Raw genomic sequence first — 21,446 nt, 5'->3', positions numbered from 1 at the left:
GTTAGTCCATTATAGAAGATATCAAGTATTTCATTCTTATCAAGAGGGTGATCAGGCAAAGCATTCAGCAGCTGGACGAGCCTCCCCCAAGCTTGTGGGAGACTCTCTTCTTCAACTTGCGCAAAGTTGTATATTTCCTGCAAGGCAGCTTGCTTCTTATGGGCAGGGAAATATTTCTCAGAGAAGTAGTAGATCATATCCTGGGGGCTACGCACGCAACCAGGAGCAAGATAAGTGAACCAAGTCTTAGCATCATCCTTTAGCGAGAAAGGAAAGAGCTTAAGGATATAGTAGTGGCGGATCTTTTCCTCACTATTGAATAGGGTGGCTATATCGTGCAGTTTGGTAAGATGGGCTGCAACCATTTCAGATGCATAACCGTGAAAAGGATCAGATTCGACCAGAGTGATTAACTCAGGGTCGACACAGAATTCATAATCCTTATCGGTCACAAAGATAGGCGAAGTAGCAAACTTCGGGTCGTATTTCATCCTAGCGTTCAAATATTTTTCTTTCCACTTGCGCGGTAATTTCTCAACATCATAGTTATCCTTACAAGCAAGAAAGTCCTCAGCTATCTCTCCCTCCATAACATAACCCTCACGCATATCAGGCAATTCATATCTAGGAGAGCTAGTACTAACAGGCAAAATAGCAGGTTCTACTTCAATAGTATCAGCAGTTTCAGAAGTATCATCACATCTAGCAGCAACTCTAGCAATTTGTGCATCAAGGAATGCACCTAGTGGCAAAGCAGTATCAAGCATAGCATCATCACAAGCATCATGGACAGCAGAAGTAGCATCATCAAGCACAGGCGACATATCAAGATTTCTAGCAGGAGGTGGTGTCGCAAACTTACTCATAACTGAAGGTGAATCAAGTGCAGAGCAAGATGGTAATTCCTTACCTGTCCTCGTAGTTGAGGGCAAGACTTTAGTTCTTGGATCGTTCGGATTCCTCATAGTGACCAGCAGACGTAAATCCCAAGTGACTCAGAGAATATAGCTATGCTTCCCCGGCAACGGCGCGAGAAAATAGTCTTGATAACCCACAAGTATAGGGGATCGCAACAGTTTTCGAGGGTAGAGTATTCAACCCAAATTTATTGATTCGACACAAGGGGAAGCCAAAGAATATTCTCAAGTATTAGCAATTGAGTTGTCAATTCAACCACACCTGAAAGATTTAGTATCTGCGGCAAAGTATCAGTAGCAGAGTAGTATGATAGCAACAATAGCAACAGTAACCAGTAGCAACAAAGTGACAGCAGTAGCAACAGAGTAATAGTAGCAGCAGTGATAGCAGTAGCAGCAAAGTAACGTAGCAAGGACCAGTAGGAAAAACTCGTAGGCATTGGATCGGTGATGGATGATTATGCCGAATGTTATTCATCAAGCAACAGTTATAACACGGAGAGATATGTAACTAGCTCCAGTTCGTCAATGTAATGTAGGCATGTACTCCGTATGTAGTCATACGTGCTTAGGGAAAAGAACTTGTATGACATCTATTGTCCATCCCTCCCGTGGCAGCGGGGTCCTAATGGAAACTACGGGATATTAAGGTTCTCCTTTTAATAAAGAACCGGACCAACGCATTAACACTTGGTGAATACATGAACTCCTCATACTATGGTCATCTCCGGGAGTGATTCCGGCTATTGACACTCCGGGGTTGCCGGGTCATAACACATAGTAGGTGACTACAACTTGCAAGCTAGGATCAAGAACACACATATATTGGCGACAACATAATAGGTTCAGATCTGAAATCATGGCACTCGGGCCCTAGTGACAAGCATTAAGCATGGCAAAGTAGTAGCAACATCAATCTCAGAACATAGTGGATACTAGGGATCAATCCCCGTCAAAACTAACTCGATTACATGATAGATCTCATCCAACCCATCACCGTCCAGCAAGCCTACGATGAGATTACTCACGAACGGTGAAGAGCATCATGGAATTGGCGATGAAGGAAGGTTGATGATGACGATGGCGACAATCTCCCCTCTCTGGAGCCCAGAACGGACTCCAGATCTTCCCTCCAGAGGAAGAACAGGAGGTGGCGGCGCCTTCGTATCGTAAAACGCGATGAACTCTTCTCCTTGATTTTTTTTTCGGACGAAAGGGACTAAATAGAGCTGAGATTGGAGGCGATGGAGCTTTGTGGGCCCCACAAGCCTGCGAGGCGCGGCCAGGGGGCGCGCCTGGTGGGCCTGTGGGCTCTCAACTCCACCCCTTCGGTTGATTCTTGCGCCAGTATTTTTTATATAGTCCACAAAAAATTCCCGTAAATTTCTAGGTCATTTCGAGAACTTTTATTTCTGCGCAGAAACAACACCATAGCAATTCTGCTGAAAACAACGTTAGTCCAGGTTAGTTCCATTCAAATCATGCAAATTAGAGTCCAAAACAAGGGCAAAAGAGTTTGGAGAAGTCGATATGATGGAGACGTATCAATAGCATGGTCAAGCTTTAGCATGACGATGATGATGTAGCTTAACAGCTTCGAATGACAAGATCAAGTATAAACTCGTAAACAAGGAAGATTACTAAAAGATGCTGAATTGCAATGCATAATCGATTCAGTTATCGATGTACTTGAGTGTCCAACGACTCAAAACACGAGGAAACTGGAATCAACAAAATATCGTAGCTGATGAGGAGCTCACAAGAAGTTATGTAGCTCTGCGCTATTCTTGGGATACGAGGGATAATACTCGGAGGTAGACCAGCATTAAAGCTTGGACCGATGTATTGATTTGAAGAAGACAAGGACTTTAACTTGTCTACGTATGGAATTCAAAAAGGACCAATCATGGTCAGAACCACGGTTGCAAAGGACAAGATCACAAATACCGTATCGAATCATATCAAGGAAATGATTATTGATACGAGAAGCTTCTATGGTAGGAATAATGTTGTTTCCATGGGCATGAACACAAAGTTCAAGGTCGACTCCCACTTCATCAATGCATCACCTGCCATTTACTCCTCGCCTTTGATGAGGTTGTAGCTTGGAAAGATTATCTGGCCAAATACTAGAAGAGTAAGACTCGTGAAAACTCTTCGGATCATATTGTTTTAGGAAGGCATAGGTTCAACCCATCGGGGCATCTTAGGAACATATACCACAAACTTCAAGAATAATTAACACATGCTTGAAGAGCATGGCTCACAAAAGCATAGGATACAACTTACCAAAGGGAGAAGACACAATTTACCAATGGCCTTATGTATAAGGGGAAGCATATCACAATAATTTTTGAATGTAAAGGATGCCGTCGGATGATAACCCAGCAATGGGTCTGACGGTTCACAAAGGCCCTGATGTGAGTATCGTTAGTCGATCAGAGGAAGATAGAACGCAAGGCATCGGATTATAGAACATCTGAAAAATACCGATAGTTAAATACCAAAGGAATTATGATTTCCAGATTGGTGTATCCGAATCAGATGCTCCGATCAAATACGAGTAAGCTAAATTGATTTAGATAGGCAATCAAACAAGGTTGATTTGCCGAGTATCAGCTCCTGTCTGGAAGGACATCTGAGCCGAAAGCTAATTTAAGAGTATCAACAGATGATTGTGTGCATTCACATAAAGGTTGAATCAATAAGATCAAGGGGAAATCACAAAGGATTTTAATGAATGTTGCTCGACATATGGATTTAACCATAATGCAAGCAGGTGAGAAAGGTCATGAACAATAGGCTACTGAGGATTCCTGAGGGTCGAATAGCAATTCGATGGACTTGCGAAACCCATGACAACTGAGGAGGAACAAAACCCTGGTAAGATAACTCGATGTACCTTGTAATAACAAGAGCAATTGGGAAAGAAAGTATGAACGAAATTTGTATGAAGTCACCCATAGGGCTTGAAGGTGGAAGGGAAATCGCAAAAACGATGAGCACAAGTTCTCGAGAGAACATCACAAAGTATCTTTGGAGTCTTCTGATGAATCATGTCATCATCTGGGAAGAGGGGCTCTTCGGGAGCAAGTATTTACGAGAATCTAGAGTTAGAGTTAGCAAAATCTTTAACCCGAAAGAGAAGAGAGAGTAGAACCTGGACTATAGAAAAGGAGTAACAGATACTAATACCACCCGATTGAGATGTGGGCATATAAGCCACAACATCAAAGTTAGTAAGTTTTTCAAGTACTAGACTCAACTTCGGCCAAGGAGTTGGAAAGGGGGCTACCTACAGGTATGAAAGGATCGATATGATTGACTAGAGGGGGGGTGAATAGGCAACTACCACTTTTTAACTAATCTTAACAAGTTAGGGTTAGCAACATAAAGGTTCTCTAAAATGACAACTAGGTTATCAACCTATATGATGCTACCAACTATAATCGCTAAGGCAAGTAAGAAATAGTCTACAACAATAACATACACAATGTAAAGATTAGAGATAACCACAAGTGGAACCGATGAAGACGAGGATGTGTTACCGAAGTTCCTTCCCTTTGACAGGAAGTACATCTCCGTTGGAGCGGTGTGGAGGCACAATGATCCACAATAAGCCACTAGGGCCACCGTATTCTCCTCACGCCCTCACACAATGCAAGGTGTCGTGATTCCACTATGGGTGCTCTTGGAGGTGGCGACCGAACCTTTACAAACAAGGTTGGGGCTAACTCCACACAAAGCTTGGAGGCTCCCAACACGACCACGGAGCTTCACCACAATGGAATGTGGCTCCGAAGTGACCTCAACTGTCTAGAGTGCTCAAACACCCGAGAGTAACAAGATCTGCAAGGGATTAGTGGGGAGAATCAATTTTCTCTTGGTGGAAGTGTAGATCTTGGCCTTCTCAACCAATCCCTAGGAAATCAACAAGTTTGATTGGCTAGGGAGAGAGATCGGGCACTTATGAGCTTAGGGAGCAACAATGGAGCTTGGGAGGGTCAAAGGTAGGGTTCTTGAGAAAGAAGAACCCTTTATATAGTCACGGAAAGGATCAACCCGTTATCCTCACTCACAGCACGAGCCCAGCGGTACTACCGCTGGCTCAGCGGTACTACCGCTGGGGCCAGAGCGGTACTACCGCTGAGCCCATGGTAGCGCACAGATACTACCGGGACAACCACCACCAAGAAAGTCTTCACAAAAAGTCCGACGTAGTACAGCCGCAAGGATGGTGGTACTAAAGTCCTGTAGCGGTACTACCGCTGACCAGGGGCGGTACTGCCGCTGGGCCAGCGGTACTACCGCTAGATCCAGCGGTACTACCGTCAGATGACATTTTGCAAGAAGAGAAAGACCAGAGAAGGGAAAAGCTCCATAGTTGCAAGGAGAAGGAGATGGAGAAAAAGTGTGTGCGTGCAAGATTGATTCCACCCAAACCTTCCCAATACGGATCCCCTCTTAATAGTACGGCGTTCCTACGACTCAAAACCACCAAAGAGAATCGTAGAAGACACCGTGCTTCTAGTCCACGGAGGGTGCCGAATCGTCTTGTGCCTTTGTCATGTATTATCTGAAATTCTCAATGCACACGATTAGTCCACTAAGGTACTGTCATCAATCACCAAAATTACTTAGGCATAAATATGCCCTAACAATCTCCCCCTTTTTGGTGGATTGATGACAATACCGGATTTGCACAGTAGAAAGTATGTGAGCATAATGATAATTTAATAGAGATAAATGAAGAGCATATGACTCACAACATATGACTAAAATAGGTCTCACAATAAAAACAAGTCTCACATCACACCTAGTAAAGATAGCAAACACGATCAAACCAAGTTCAAAGCAAACACGATAAAGCAAGCAAATCCAACTCCTAGACTCTCCCCCCCCCCTTTGGCACCAAGACACCAAAAAGGGGCACACCTAAGACATAGGTGGTCACTCCTCATCATCAGACTCATCCGTGGCATTTGGATCCTGCTCGTCCTGCTCCTCCTCAATGTTCTCGTCAGAAACCTCCTCCTCAGCATCAGACCCATTCCACTAGTAACCTTGAGCCCTCATCCAGTCATTCTCTGGAGTGATGTCGTCCTCTGAGCCGCTCGAGATCGCCACATCAAGTGTCCTTAAGACACGCTTGTGCCTCTGACGGTTCTCCTTCTGGGCCACATGAGACTGATACTGTCCCTTGGCCAGCATACAAAAGATAGTCTTCATCTGATCCTTCAGATTCACAGCCCAAGACGGCATAGCAGAAGAGCGGGTATGCGAAGCAGGTCCTCCTCCAACAGCAGTCTCTGTGTCAGTCTCCATGGGCTGAGAAGAAGTCGAGGTGTTGGCCCATTTGTCCTTTAGACGCAGCTTGATAGGATCATGCACAAAGTAGTCAGCTTCAACAGGGAGGTCCTCTTCCGGATAGGTATCTTTCCACTTCTTCTAAATAAAAGCGAACAGGTAAGGCCCGTAGATGGGAACCTTACGGTTCACGATGCAATTCCAGAGCTCACAGAACATCACATCAGATATGTCGAGAGGCGTAGTGTCCTTATTCCTTGCCTCCTCACACAGCAAAAACATCTCAGCCAGATATCCATGCACCTCGTCCTTGTTGCCAATACGAGGGAATAGGGTGTTGCGGAAGATCTGATGCATGACAACCAGATGTGTGGGGAGCACACCCTTTTTTATGTAAAGATGTTGCAGCCTGTCCTTGGGGGTGGAAGTAGACTTAGTTGGAGCATGAGGACGCAGCCCAAGAACAGTTTCTTGCCCCTGGAAGTCGACCTTCAGGAGCTGCATGAACTCCACCCAGGTACCAGTCAACTTCCGACCACACGTCATCCGGGTCATGGTGCGCTCGTCATGAGGGTGAAAGTGAACGGTGACATAAAACTGGGCCACAAGATCTGGAGCGAAGTCATTTCTGAAGGTGATGACTTCCGTAATGCCAAGCTTCTCAACCAAGGTGAGGGCCTCGCCAAAGTATTCATGATGCCGCTGAAGGTGAGCGAGGTCGATCCACTGCACTGGGACATAGATCTTCTTGAAGGGCACGATGATGTCACAAAAGATCATTGCATGTTCCCTTGACCAAACATGATCGCAACCCTTGAATTGAACTATTTCATTAACATAGGGGTCACGCCTACGGAGTGCCAGAAAGTCCTTAGGAGGCATAGTGCGGACATTGGGCCCTTTGGACTTTGTGGCAACCTTCTTGAAAGACTTCTTTGTAGGGTTCAGACTGGAAGTTGCGGAACCTTCTGGAGCCTCTGGATTGCGGTACTGCTTTGAGTGAGTGTTACGTACAGGATTCGAGCGACGAGAACCACCTGTGACACACAAGACACACACACAAAAAGAGCGACAAAAGGAGTCATGGCAATGTTCAAAAATCATAAGAATAAACACACATTGCCAAGGGAAATCAAAAATAAAATGCCGAGGGGCGGTAGTACCGCTCGCCCTGGTGGTAGTACCGGTGGGGTCATAGCGGTAGTACCGCGGGGCTAGCGGTAGTACCGCTGCCCCTCAGCGGTAGTACCGCCAGGATGGCGGTAGTACCGCTGCCTCTTAGCGGTATTACCGCCCGAGTGGAGCGGTAGTACCGCTAGGGGTTGACTTTCAGATTAGTCAGATTTGAAGCACTAAAAATTACTAGATTCGATTCAAGAGATCCACGGCTAACAGATAAACTTATCACAAGAATCATCATAGTTCTAAAACATGTGGAACTCTAGATCATCTAGATTGAGACAAGCCTAGTCAATGGGATCCAAGTTTATATCAAATATATGAGATGTATGATAAGAGCTACCAGATCTAAAACATGAAGAACTAGGGCATGTCAAAATATTTGCAATGAAGAACATTAGACCTAAAATCTCCTAAGATGTCTCCCCCGTTTCATCCAAAAACTAAGCAAAAAACATATCCATGGATCCAATGCAACAAGCTCCTAACCCTAGAAAAAAACACACCAACCAAGAGAGGAAGGGGATGAGCTTTACCGGAGTCCATGGCACTTGAAGGAGGAAGGGGGAGGGGAGCAAGCCCTCCAACTGGAAAGAGAGGGGAGGCTCCACGGAAGGAGATCCAAGCAGGGAGATTTCGGGTAGAGGGAGAGAGCACCACGAAGAAGATGAAACAGGGGCAAGAAAAACGGCCCCCTCTCCCTTTATATAGCCCTCAGGTCACGGGCGGAGCGGTAGTACCGTTGGGTCATAGCGGTAGTACCGCTCCCTTGGCGATAGTATCGCTCCCCCTAGCGGTAGTACTGCTGGGGTCATAGCGGTAGTACCGCCACCCTGGCGGTAGTACCGCTCCCCCTTGAGACAGCCCTAAAAAGCCCTAACCAAGCCACGAAAGGTTGGGATCCTGGCGGTAGTACCGCTCCCCCTGGCGGTAGTACCGCTGGGGTCCTGGCGGTAGTACCACTCCCCCTGGCGGTAGTACCGCTCCAGAAAAGCACAAAGAGACTTAGGACTTCGTGGAAATGATGTGGGCAACGACTAGTCAGTGTAGAGAAAAGGGTAACACCAGCAAGATATACTGACTAGTCATTTTGTATCCTTTCTACAACAAGAGAGAAAGGTGGGCGGTGGCCGGAGCCACCTATGTTTGAGACAAAGGTATGACACCGCGAAGAATTATCCTTGGGTTCATAACCAACACTCGTCTTTGAATCACAAGTGCCATTTAATAATGGCCGAAGTGAAAGACTTGATCGATTTATGCATAATGGGGGGAGGGAAAGTTCACTAAGAGCACAACACTCCCCCTATGTCCATGCCTACACCTAGAACAAGATATAATGCAGAGTGAGGTGCAAAGTGCCTAGTTTCAATCCACATTACTTGAATCAATGATATTTACCTCATGCCTTAACTCCCGGAACCTTGCTTCTTCTAGGGGCTTAGTGAAAATATCTGCAAGTTGCTCTTCAGTGTTGATGAAGTGAACCTCAATATCACCTCGCTTGATATGTTCACGAATGAAGTGATGGCGAATATCAATGTGCTTGGTCTTGCTATGTTACACCGGATTAAGGATAACCTTGATAGCACTTTGATTGTCACATAGAAGAGGCACTTTGTCACAAGTGACACCGTAATCCTTTAAAGTTTGCCTCATCCATAGCAATTGTGCACAACAACTCGCAGCTTTCACATACTCAGCTTCGGTGGAAGATAGTGAGACACAATTCTGCTTCTTTGAAGACCAACTTACGAGTGAACGACCAAGGAATTGACATCCTGCAGAAGTTGACTTCCTCTCCACACAGTCTCCTGCCCAATCTGAGTCAGAATAGCCCACTAGGTTGAAGTTTGCCCCTTTGGGATACCATAGGCCAAAGTTTGGGGTATGAGCCAAATATCAAAAGATTCGCTTAACAGCCATATAATGGCTTTCTTTTGGTGCAGATTGAAACCGTGCACAAATCCCTACACTCAACATGATATTCGGTCTAGATGCACAAAGGTAAAGAAGGGATCCAATCATGGAGCGATATACCTTTTGATCCACTGCTTTACCATTGGGATCACTGTCAAGCTTGCATCTGGTTGGCATGGGAAACTTGACCGGCTTGACATCCTCTAGCTCGAACCTCTTGAGCATGTCTTGAGTGTACTTGGCTTGTTTGATGAAGGTCCCTTCTAAGCCTTGTTTAATCTCGAACCCAAGGAAGAACTTCAACTCACCCATCATTGACATCTCAATTTTCTCGGTCATTAGTGCAACAAATTCTTCATTGAAAGATTCGTTAGGGGAACCAAAAATGATATCATCAACATATAGTTGGCACATGAACAAATCCCCTTTGACCTTCTTGGTAAAAAAGAGTGGGATCTATCTTCCCAATTTCAAACCCACGATCTTGTAACAACTCAGTAAGGTACTCATACCACGCACGTGGGGCTTGTTTAAGGCCATAGAGTGCCTTATTAAGTTTGTACACATGATTGGGGAGCTTGGGATGTTCGAACCCCGGGGGTTGTTTGACATAGACCAACTCATTTAAAGGACCATTAAGAAAAGCACTTTTACATCCATTTGTTGTAATTTGAAATTGAGATGAGAAGCAAATGCAAGCAACATGCGAATAGATTCTAGATGAGCAGCAGGGGCAAAGGTTTCACCGTAGTCGATACCCTTGACTTGGGAGTAGCCTTGAGCCACCAATCTTGCCTTGTTTCGAGCCACAATCCCATTGGCATCTTGCTTTTTTTTGAAGATCCATTTGGTCCCGATGACATTATGTTCCTCCTTTGGTCTTGGCATTAATTTCCACACTTGATTACGCTCGAAGTTGTTCAGTTCTTCATGCATGGCCATAAGCCAATCCTCATCATCGAGCGCTTCCTGTACCTGTTAAGGTTCACAATACGAAAGAAACGTGTGATGCTCACAATAATTCCAAATTTGTTGACGAGTGGATACTCCCCTTTTTAAGCTTCCAAGCACGTTCTTCATAAGATGTGACTTGACTTTCAGCTTCTTTGCAATCTTGGCTGCGCGACACTCCAAGAGCTCTGCATTTGACAACTGGGGAGCATCGACTTGATTACTTTGCTTGACCTTCCGTTTTGATCCTCCCTTGGCACCAGTATCCCTCTTAGGTGCTGCGGGAGGAAATTGAGAGACATCATCCTGATCAACTTGATTTTCGACTTGAGCAGGCTCACTGATTTGTTCTTGATCTTGTGGTTTCTCTTGATCTTGATCTTGTGGCTCCATTTGGTCTGGATCTTGTATTTGCACTTGATCTTGATCTTGAGCAGATTCAGAACCTTGTGTAAGCACTTGGACATCATGGGGCACATCACCATCTTTGAGCAATTGATCTTGTCCTTGAACTTATTCAACTGGTTGAGGGTTTTCTCTTTGTTCATCGGAAGCGTGTGGGGCTTGTGAGGATGATGGCTCCACTTGAGTAGAGCATTGTCCTTCTCCTTTGGCCACAAGGGCTTCCTCAATGGGGAGTATTTGACCAATCCCCATTCTTCTTATGGCTTGGGGAGGAATTTCATCACCTACATCACAAAGACCACTTTGCTCCACTTGGGAGCCATTATTTTCATCAAACTCCACGTTACACGTTTCCTCACTGAGTCAGGTGGACTTGTTGAGGACACGGTAAGCATGAGAGTTTGTAGCATAACCAACAAAGATGCCCTCTTGAGCTTTAGAATCAAATTTAGCTAAACATGCACCTTTCTTGAGAATGAAACACTTACACCCGAATACCCGGAAGTACTTGAGATTGGGTTTGTTTCTGGTGAGAATCTCATATGGGGTCTTGTTCAAGCCTTTGCGGATATAGAGCCGATTGGATGCATGACATGCTGTGTTGATGGCTTCGGCCCAAAAGTTATACGGAGATTTGAATTCCGCCATCATTGTTCTTGTCGTGTCCATCAACGTCCGGTTCTTCCTTTCTGCCACACCATTTTGTTGAGGGGTGTATGGTGCTGAATATTGATGTTTGATTCCCTCATCACCTAGAAACTCATCCAAGGTGTAGTTCTTGAACTCGGTGCCATTGTCACTTCTAATCATCAAAATCTTTGCTTCATGTTGTCGTTGAGCTTCATTTGCAAAGTTGATGACGGTTTGTTGAGTCTCACTCTTCCTCTTGAAGAAATATACCCAGGTGTATCTTGAGCAGTCATCAACAATCACAAAGCAGTACTTTCTGCCCCCAAGACTATCAAATGATGGAGGACCGAACAGATCCATATGAAGGAGCTCCAATGGCCTCTTAGTGTAAATGAGAGTTGTTGGACGATGAGCAGTTTCATGAATCTTCCCTTCAATGCAGGCACTGCAAGCACGATCTCTGGCAAAACTCACATTTGTTAGTCCACGAACATGGTCCCCTTTGAGGAGACTTTGCAAAGATCTCATATTGACATGAGCTAGTCGGTGATGCCAAAGCCAGCCCACATCAACTTTAGCCATTAGACAAGTCGCAGTCTTAGTGGGTCGCTTTGAAAAGTTCACCACATAGAGACCATTTTTGACATATCCAACATAGGCTACTTTAAGAGTCTTTCTCCACAAAAGGACCACGGTATCAAGATTAAAGAATGTGGAAAAGCCCATAATTGCAAGTTGATGAACCGAAAGTAAATTGTAAGCAAGGGACTCAACAAGCATGGCCTTCTCAATAGATAACTCCTGAGAGATGACCACCTTACCAAATCCCAATACCTTTGACGTTGATGCATCGGCGAATTGGACATGGGTGGGCATAGATGGGGAAGGATGCACATCCACCACTAAGTCCTTGCTTCCGGTCATATGATTTGTTGCTCCACTATCGAGCAACCATGACACCCCACCGGAAGCAAACTCCTTCAATAGATCAAGGCTTGGTTTTAGGTACCCATTTTTGAATGGGTCCTTTAATGTTAGAGACAAGGGTCTTAGGAACCCCAATAGCCCATTCAATGGACTCATAGTAAGAACCAATAAATCTGGCATAAACATGCCCATCACCAGCACGAGATAAAACATAGGATGGATTGAGTTTGTCGGCTGTGTTGGTAGAATGGTTTTGCCCTTCTTGATGCTACCATTCTCCACCTTGTTCCTCTTCTCCTTCTGAGTCCCTTTGCTCTCTTTGACAAAGATGTCCATGAGGGTAGGGGATCGTTTGTTCCTGTTCTTCCTTTTTATTTTTGACTTGGATGTAAGTCCAAGTCCCTCCTTTCCTACAACACCCTTTTGATTGCTCAAGAGGTCGTTTAGGTTCTTCCCGTCTTGGATGCATGACACAAGGCCCTTCTCAAGTTGATCCTTCAACTTGGCATTTTCCTCCACAAGATGTACATGCTCACAACAAGGGTTAGTTGCACAAGCATTATCAATTATAACGAAAGGAGGACAAGTAGAGATCTCCTTGGTAAGCTTTGCTTGGAGTTGATCATGAGACTCTTTTAGGGAGAAATGAGCACTTTTCAAGACCTTGTGAGCCTTGTCAAGTGTGTCAAACTCCACTTTGAGTCTGACATGGCCAACCCCAAGTGTAGCCTTTTCAGACTTAAGCACACGAGTAAGAACAGTAGCATGATCTAGTTCCTTTTGCAATTTAGCGCAGTCATCGTTGTATGACTCCTCAAGAGCCAAATGAAGAGTGCGCTCCTTTTCTAGTGCAATAGATAATTCAGCAATCTCATGGGCATAGTCACGACTATGTCCTTGCAGCTCGGAGATAGTCTCCTCATGAGACTCGATGAGGTCATTAGCCTCACCCAGTTGTTCCAAAAGAGAAACAAAGTGCTTCTTGGGTTCTCCTTTGATCGTACACAGAAATTTGTCAAGATCGTGCTCATTAAGTTCCGCAACATCACTATCATCAACACAATTCAACAATGAAGGAGCACTAGTGATGGTGGTCTTAATGTTGGGTGTTACCTGATCGATACCTTTGGCCATGAGGCACTTGGCGATGTGGTTATCGTTGGGGGCGTTGAAGAGAGACATATTGGGAGAAGGGGTGGCAATGGTTACAGTCGAGTTGCCACCATATCGTCATCATCATCGGAGGGGTACTATTCAAGTGCCACCATACCCTTTGGGTGGGGTTTCTTGACAAAGTTGTTCTTGTTTGGGAATGACTTGGTTTTGTCTTTGCGAATGAGCTTGCCCCCATTGCCTTCCCTCTTCTCATAGGGACATTCTGCCACGAAGTGACTCACATTGCCGCAGTTATAACATGTCCTCACACGTTGCTTGGACTTGAACCCACTTGAGTTATTCTTGGAGAAGTTGGGCCTTGAGTTCCTCTTGTTGCCCCAGAATTGCCTTGATGCAAGAGCCATGTGCTCGTGATAAGCATACTTAGTGTCTTCAGGGCAGCTCTCCTCTTCCTCATCCTCTTCTTCTTCTTCAGAAGCAGCCTTTGCCTTTAAAGCAAGGTTGGGTGAAGCTGTCTTTGACCGAACGCGATCAAGTGCATTGTCATCGGTCTTGTTCATGATTGACATTGCAATGAATTCATCCAACACCTCACTGGAGGACAAGGAGTGGAAATCTGGTCGTTGGCGAATGATGGATGACATGGCTTTGCTAAATGGCATGATGGCCTTGAGAAACTTGCGCTTGATCCATGTGTCATCCACATCCTTACTCCCATGATCCTTGAGAGCAATAGCAATAGCACTCACCCTTCGATAGAGATCACGAGGGTCCTCATCTTCCTTCATCACAAACTCATCGGCCTCATCAAGCACCACTTCATAGTTGGACCGTTGAATGCTTGAGCTTCCCTTGTACAACACCATAATGTGCTCCCAATAGTCCTTAGCCAAAGTGAAGGGGCGCAAGTGAGGAAGATCTTTGGGAGGCACTGTAGACTGGAGAATGAACAATGCGGAGTGATTATATTGATTGTCCTCTTCTTCTCTTGGAGTGAGGTTGCTTGGATCATGTGGATGGTAGCCTTGCTCAATGATTCTCCATAAATTTGTTGAGTTGTGATTCAAGTGAGACTTAATGGAAAATACCCAGTTAGCAAAATCACCCTTAACAAGCTTAGGAGGAGGACCTACAGGATTAATACGCGGAGTAGGAACCGGCCCTCCATAGACCATGGGAGGTGGAACTCATGTATAGGTTCCAGTCCCATTAATATTGTGAGGGGAAGAAGGTTGTATACTTTTAGCCGCTTCCTTGGAGTAATTGGCCTGTGAATCCGTGTTGACGGGTTTAGCCACCAATGTCGGTTCGGGAGAACTTTTAATTCCCTCAGTTAATTCTTTAAGCATGGTCTTGACTTCGTTCGTCAAGGACGTCCTGAGATTGGCCATAGCCGCATTCAAGTCGTCCCTGGTGATCGAAGTCGAGGCCATGGCCTCGGGTTGCCCATGGGGTCCTCCCTCATCATCATCCATACTCTTCGGGCAGTGAAACCCTTAATAAAGAGACGTGGCACTGATACCAATTGAAAGGATCGATATGGTTGACTAGAGGGGGGTGAATAGGCAACTACCACTTTTTAACTAATCTTAACAAGTTAGGGTTAGCAACATAAAGGTTCTCTAAAATGACAACTAGGTGATCAACCTATATGATGCTACCAACTATAATCGCTAAGGCAAGTAAGAAATAGTCTACAACAATAACATACACAATGTAAATATTAGAGATAACCACAAGTGGAACCGATGAAGACGAGGATGTGTTACCGAAGTTCCTTCCCTTTGATAGGAAGTACGTCTCTGTTGGAGCGGTGTGGAGGCACAATGCTCCCCAATAAGCCACTAGCGCCACCGTATTCTCCTCACGCCCTCACACAATGCAAGGTGTCGTGATTCCACTATGGGTGCTCTTGAAGGCGACGACCGAACCTTTACAAACAAGGTTGGGGCTAACTCCAAACAAAGCTTGGAGGCTCCCAACACGACCACGGAGCTTCACCACAATGGAATGTGGCTCCGAGGTGACCTCAACCGTCTAGAGTGCTCAAACACCCAAGAGTAACAAGATCCGCAAGTGATTAGTGGGGGGAATCAATTTTCTCTTGGTGGAAGTGTAGATCTTGGCCTTCTCAACCAATCCCTAGGAAATCAACAAGTTTGATTGGCTAGGGAGAGAGATCGGGCACTTATGAGCTTAGGGAGCAACAATGGAGCTTGGGAGGGTCAAAGGTAGGGTTCTTCAGAAATAATAACCCTTTATATAGTGAGGGAAAGGATCCAACGGTTATCCTCACTCGCAGCACGAGCCCAGTGGTACTACCGCTGGCAGCAGCGGTACTACCGCTGAGCCCATGGTAGCGCAAAGATCCTACTGGGTCAACCACCACCAAGAAAGTCTTCGCAAAAAGTCCGACGTAGTACAGCCGCAAGGATGGCGGTACTAAAGTCCTGGAGCGGTACTACCGCTGACCAGGGGCGGTACTACCGCTAGCTCCAGCGGTACTACCGCTAGAGGACATTTTGTAAGAAGAGAAAGACCAGAGAGGGGGAAAGCTCCATAGTTGCAAGGAGAAGGAGATGGACAAAAAGTGTGTGCGTGCAAGATTGATTCCACCCAAACCTTCCCAATACGGATCCCCTCTTAATAGTATGGCGTTCCTATGACTCAAAACCACCAAAGAGAATCATAGAAGACATCATGCTTCTATTCCACGGAGGGTGCCGAATTGTCTTGTGCCTTTTTCATGTATTATCTCCAATGCTCAATGCACACGATTAGTCCACTAAGGTACTGTCATCAATCACCAAAATTACTTAGGCATAAATATGCCCTAACAAGGTACTCGGCTCTGATACCAACTTGTGATGTCCTCGATTTGATCATACGCTAATCATACACGCAAATGCGTACGACCAAGCTCAAGGACTCATGGGAAGATATCACAACACAACTCTAGACACAAATAAAAACATACAAGCTTCATATTACAAGCCAGGGGCCTCGAGAGCTAGAATACAGAAGATCGATAAACACATGAGTCAGCGGAAGCAACAAATATCTGAGTACAGACATGGAACATGATAATGCCTTAGAGAAGGCTAGCACAAAAGATACAACGATCGAACGAGGCGAGGCCTCCTGCATGGGAACCTCCTAAATTACTCCTGGTCGTCAGCGACCTCCACGTAGCAGAAGGCACCATCGGGGCAGCAGTAGTCGTCGGCAGGATACGCCATCTCCTCGGCTCCATCATCTGGTCGCAGCAATGGATCAAGGGGAAAAGGGGGAGCAAAGCAATGGTGAGTACTCATCCAAAGTACTCGCAAGACTGACATTAGAACTATGCTAAGTATGCATCAGTATCAAAGGAAGGGGTTATATGTGGACTGACTGCAGCAATGCAAGAAAAGAGAGAGAAGGCCTAGTCCTATCAAAGACTAGCATCTTCAGCGTCTTGCAGCAATAGACGAGAGTAAAACAAGTAACACAGATATATAGTCATATTGTTGCAGCAATATTAATTAAAGTCATGCCCAGAGATTCTTCGTTGACTCCCTGCGAGGAAGCAATTCCGGAGCAAACATTCCAGTTAAGTAATAGTTGTAGTTGTATAAGATCGGGGCACAACTCCAAGTCGTCATGTAACCGTGGACACGGCTATTCGAATAGATAATTGATTCCCTGAAGGCATGCACCACATATTCCCCAACACGCTTGATACCTCTGGCCGGATACACTTTCCTGGGTCATGCCCGGCCTCGGGACATCAAAACATCGTTGCCTCACCTAGGCTCAACAGAGAGGCCAACCCGTCGGTCTAAATCCTAAGCACACAGGGGGTCGTGGGCCCACTTGCCCTCTGCGCTCTTGCACGACGCGTGGGCGGTCGAGGTCAGCCCTAGCATGTCTGAAGAGCTTCAGTTGATACAATGACGCCGAGTACCCATAACTTCTCCCACGTGAAGGTTAGTGTGTATTAAGGTCAACGACCCAACTCAGATCAAATACCCAACCCATTAGCATTTTATTAATGCGGGGCAAGCGCGACCCATGAAGTGCGGTCCCATCGCCCCGTCTAGAGGATGTGTGGCAAGGGCCTCTCCTGCCCGTCCACGCCTCATCATCATCAAACCATGGGTACCCCTCAGGGCCGACCCATCACCAACATGTTTCTGTAACCAGGTCATAGTAAATATGTGTATAAAACATCAAGATGGAACATGAGGAGCAGGGAATGAAGTGGAAGTTAAGTTTGAGATGTTTATTACCATGTGGGGGAAGGGAATGCCAGTTAATTGCCGTCTTCTGCATGTGCATGCTTTGAACTGCAGCTCCACAATGTAGTCCCTACCATGTGAAGAAACTTGGAATATTCCCTCTCCAGCATTAGTAGGGTAACGACCGTTAGACCCTTCTATGTGCTTTAGAAGCCTTTTCTTGATATTTGGGCAGATTGGACCATTAAATTTCTTAGCCTCTTGCTGCTTGCTATAATGTCTGCTTGACAGTTGTGACTTGATTCTGTCAAGCATGTTGATTATTTTCAAGTCTCTAGCATCCAGAATATATTTCAATTAATTGAAAGAACACATACCAAGTAAATGAATATATGAAGAACACATACCAAGTATCTTCTTGGTCTGCATCATCTGCAATGGCCACATGAGTGACAAACTTACACTACATATTTTGCACTGCCTCTCCTTAATTTTCATGTCCAATAAATCTTTCTGAATCTTCTGGTTATGCTTCTCTAGTGCTGCCTCCTTACTGATCTTAATTGATTTGATAGTACTAACAACAGAAGGCAAGTCTGCTACAGGAAACTCTATGACATCATCCCAGTGAAACTACCTGAAGCTCTCATCATGATCAAGATACATTTGCAAAAACTTGTGTACAAATGTTACATGTCCCTCATGTTTAGATAGTTATCATTGCATGTTATCTTCACAAGACCACCTTCAGTCATTGGTTTACCAGGCATACAATAGTACATGTGCAATCTTCCCTTCACTTCATAGCCCAATTGTTCAACCAGGTCTTCTAACTTCACCACAGTCAGTGTATCCCCTTCGACATAATCATACCACACGTTTTCTCTATTCACATATGCACGGTTTTTACCAACTCCAAGGAAATAACCACCAAAATTGATGCGAAGACTGAAGTTTGATGCATAGTCAGTTTCATCTGCAGGTTGACATAAAACCCTAGATTAACCGCACAAAATCAATAGCGAAACGAAAATCCTAGCAGATACATCAAAATCTAAAGGCAAATTAGATCGGTTAACCACCTAATCAACCTCAAATCACTATTTTGGACAGAATAGAGGGGGGTTGCAGAGGTTCACACAAAACAGGGGCTTACCATACACATGTGTTGGGTCTCCTCCTGCTCGGCGACGAGGAGCTATGAACCCTCTCGCCGCCATTGGTGGATGCCTTCGCCGACGGCGACAAAACACTAACCGATCACCACCGCGATCGCCTCCTCACCTTTCCTTTCTCTTCTCCTCTGCCTCGAAGGCGTTAAGGAAAAGGTGACGCGTCTCGAACAGGTGGTGGTTGGTCTCTTCTTTATTGCGTCTCGCCGTGTCATGCCCAGCTGGGTCACCACCGCGAGTGAAAGCGTATTTTTGGTCAAATTCGTCCACGTGGACGTGATACAAGTGGTGACCATAAGTTGCGTTTTCGTTAATACAGTGACCAATGTGAACCCTAGAGACAAGTTCAGTTACTGTAGATGTAATTTTCTCCTCAGGTAGCATGCCTCGAGTGACTAAATCCTCACCGTGCAGGATGGTATTGTTGAATATCGTGATTGTTTAGGAAACATAGATAGACTAGGATTTATTCCTGCCTTGACTTGTACTCCAAGATGATCATGTACTCCTATATATATGCCCATGAGGCTCAAGCAATAAACAACTATTCCACCGATCCCTCTTTTCCCTTTCAACATGGTATATGTCACAAGTTCCCAGACCTAGCCGCCGTCCGCCGCTTCCGCACCGCGCGCTGCCCCTGGGGCTGTCGGCCTCCATGACCGCTGCCGGGGGCTGCGTCGCCCGTACCTAGGGTTCATCCGCCGATCTTGTTGATCGGATGCCTTAGAGAGTCTTTTTCTGATCTCTTTATTTGGATTTTCTCTCTTTTGTTGATCTCTTGATCGACGTTCTTCCTTTTTGGTTTTCCGATCTAAGATAGGTTCGCGTCACCCGCCGTCGCCGTCAACCACCGCGCCTCTACTTCGACACCGGCGCGATCCGGTCTCTACACAGACTCGGCGGCCTCACACGATGCGGCGGCCCCTTCTGGTCGTCGACAGCGCGTCTTAACGTCGTCGTCCTACACCGGCCGTTGCCACCCTTCTCCGACCGGGACTGCTTCATCACCATCCGCCTTCACCGTTGCTTCGTACGTTCGCGCATGGGCTGCATCGGGTCGGCTCCCGTCTCCGGCTAAGTCGGCCTCGTCGGCTTCCTTTGACCGGCTGCTCGCTGTCGGTTGCGTCGACCTCATTAGCTGCCTCTGGCCGACTGCCGGCTCCGACCGTCGGCCTCGTCAGCTTCCTCGGGCCGGCCGTGTCGGCCTCGCCAGCTGCCTCGGGCCGCCTGCGAGCTATCCGCTGCGTCGGCTTCGCCGGCTGCCTCTGGTCGACTGCCAGCTCCAGCTGCGATCGTCATCGCCAGCTTCATCTTGGACGTTGTCACACTGCCTCCATCGAGCGACGTCCCCGACCTCGCTCACGGTCGGATTGATCACCCGCCCATCCACGATCTACCTCAGCTACACCGTGCGACCGATATTGCCTGTCGGTTGCGCGCGTCTTCGTAGTTCCCGTGAAGACTATCCCGAGTAAAGAGCGCCCCTTCACCGATCGAGCATTGTGTTGCCGCTGCATCGCCCCATCGGGCCGCAGCATCGCGGCCGTGTGGTTCTCCTAGCGGTTGCATCGACCCGTGACCTGCCGCTACTCCACCCTTTTGGGTTGTAGCGCGGCGGCACGCTGTCCCCATCGCCGCCTGAAGTCATCCCGTGGCTGCACCGACCCGCGCACCGCCACTGCGTCGCCCCTTTGGGCCGTAGCGCCACGGCACGCAGTCTACGCTGCCACCCCGAGGTCTTCCCATCGTCGCCCCAACCCGCGCGTTGCCGCTTCGTCGCCCCTTCGGGTCGTAGCACCGTGGCGCGCGGTTCACTCGGTCGTCCCTCGCGCGTCGACTTCCTATGGTCTGCATTGCGCCGTCTCCTTCGGCATGGGAATACCATCGTTCGCGCCAGTTTTCGTCATGATGTCGGGCTCTTCCTCGCCTACTTCGGGCATCGCTGTCGCGCTCCTAACCAGCCACCGCCGCTGCCATTAGGCCGTCGGTGGTGCTCTCCTTTGGCGCTGCTGCAGCTCGCTCACCCGAGTCGTGCCGCCCGTCCACCTCCTTCATCTTTGTCCAGCACCAGCTCATCGCCAACGTCGATGTCGTCTTCCCCGACCACCGCAGACTACATCGGCCCCCGCCGATTTGCTCCGCAACCGTCATTGAGCCTTTATCTGCTAGCCTCCTCGACATGGCGTATAAGTTGTGTGCAGGTCCCCGTCTACGCATGCCCGGTGCTGGCAACACCGCCGCATGCCTTCGTCCCTGGTGTGTTCCCAGCCTGGCAAACCTGGAGCAACGCATCGTCAACATCAACTTCGTCCATCTACGCATGCGCGATGCTGGCAACACCGGTGTGTGCCTTCGTCCATGATGTGTCCCTGGGCTTGGAAAACTCGGTGCGACGCGTCTCAACTACGTCTTCTTCCCGGCGCATCACTACTTCGACACCACTGCGCCCATGACTAACTCGGCGCTTCCTTGCGCCCGCGACTCCATGGCAACTTCCTCGACACCGGCTACCCCGACTCGACATCGACCAAGGCGTTCTTCGCACGGCTACCTCGACCACGGATACACCAGCCTACGCTCTCGACTACCTCGACATCGGCACAAAGGGCTACCACCTTGCTTGAGCAACCTCGCCGATTTCCACTCCAGCCACAACTTCCGCGATACGTCGTCCGTTACGACTGTGGGGGGATGATCGT

Source organism: Hordeum vulgare, chromosome 7H (genome assembly GCF_904849725.1).
Source record: "Hordeum vulgare subsp. vulgare chromosome 7H, MorexV3_pseudomolecules_assembly, whole genome shotgun sequence".
In the NCBI taxonomy this organism is placed as follows: domain Eukaryota; kingdom Viridiplantae; phylum Streptophyta; class Magnoliopsida; order Poales; family Poaceae; genus Hordeum; species Hordeum vulgare.
The sequence above is the reverse complement of the archived record's forward strand: the minus strand, read 5'-3'. Positions refer to the sequence as shown.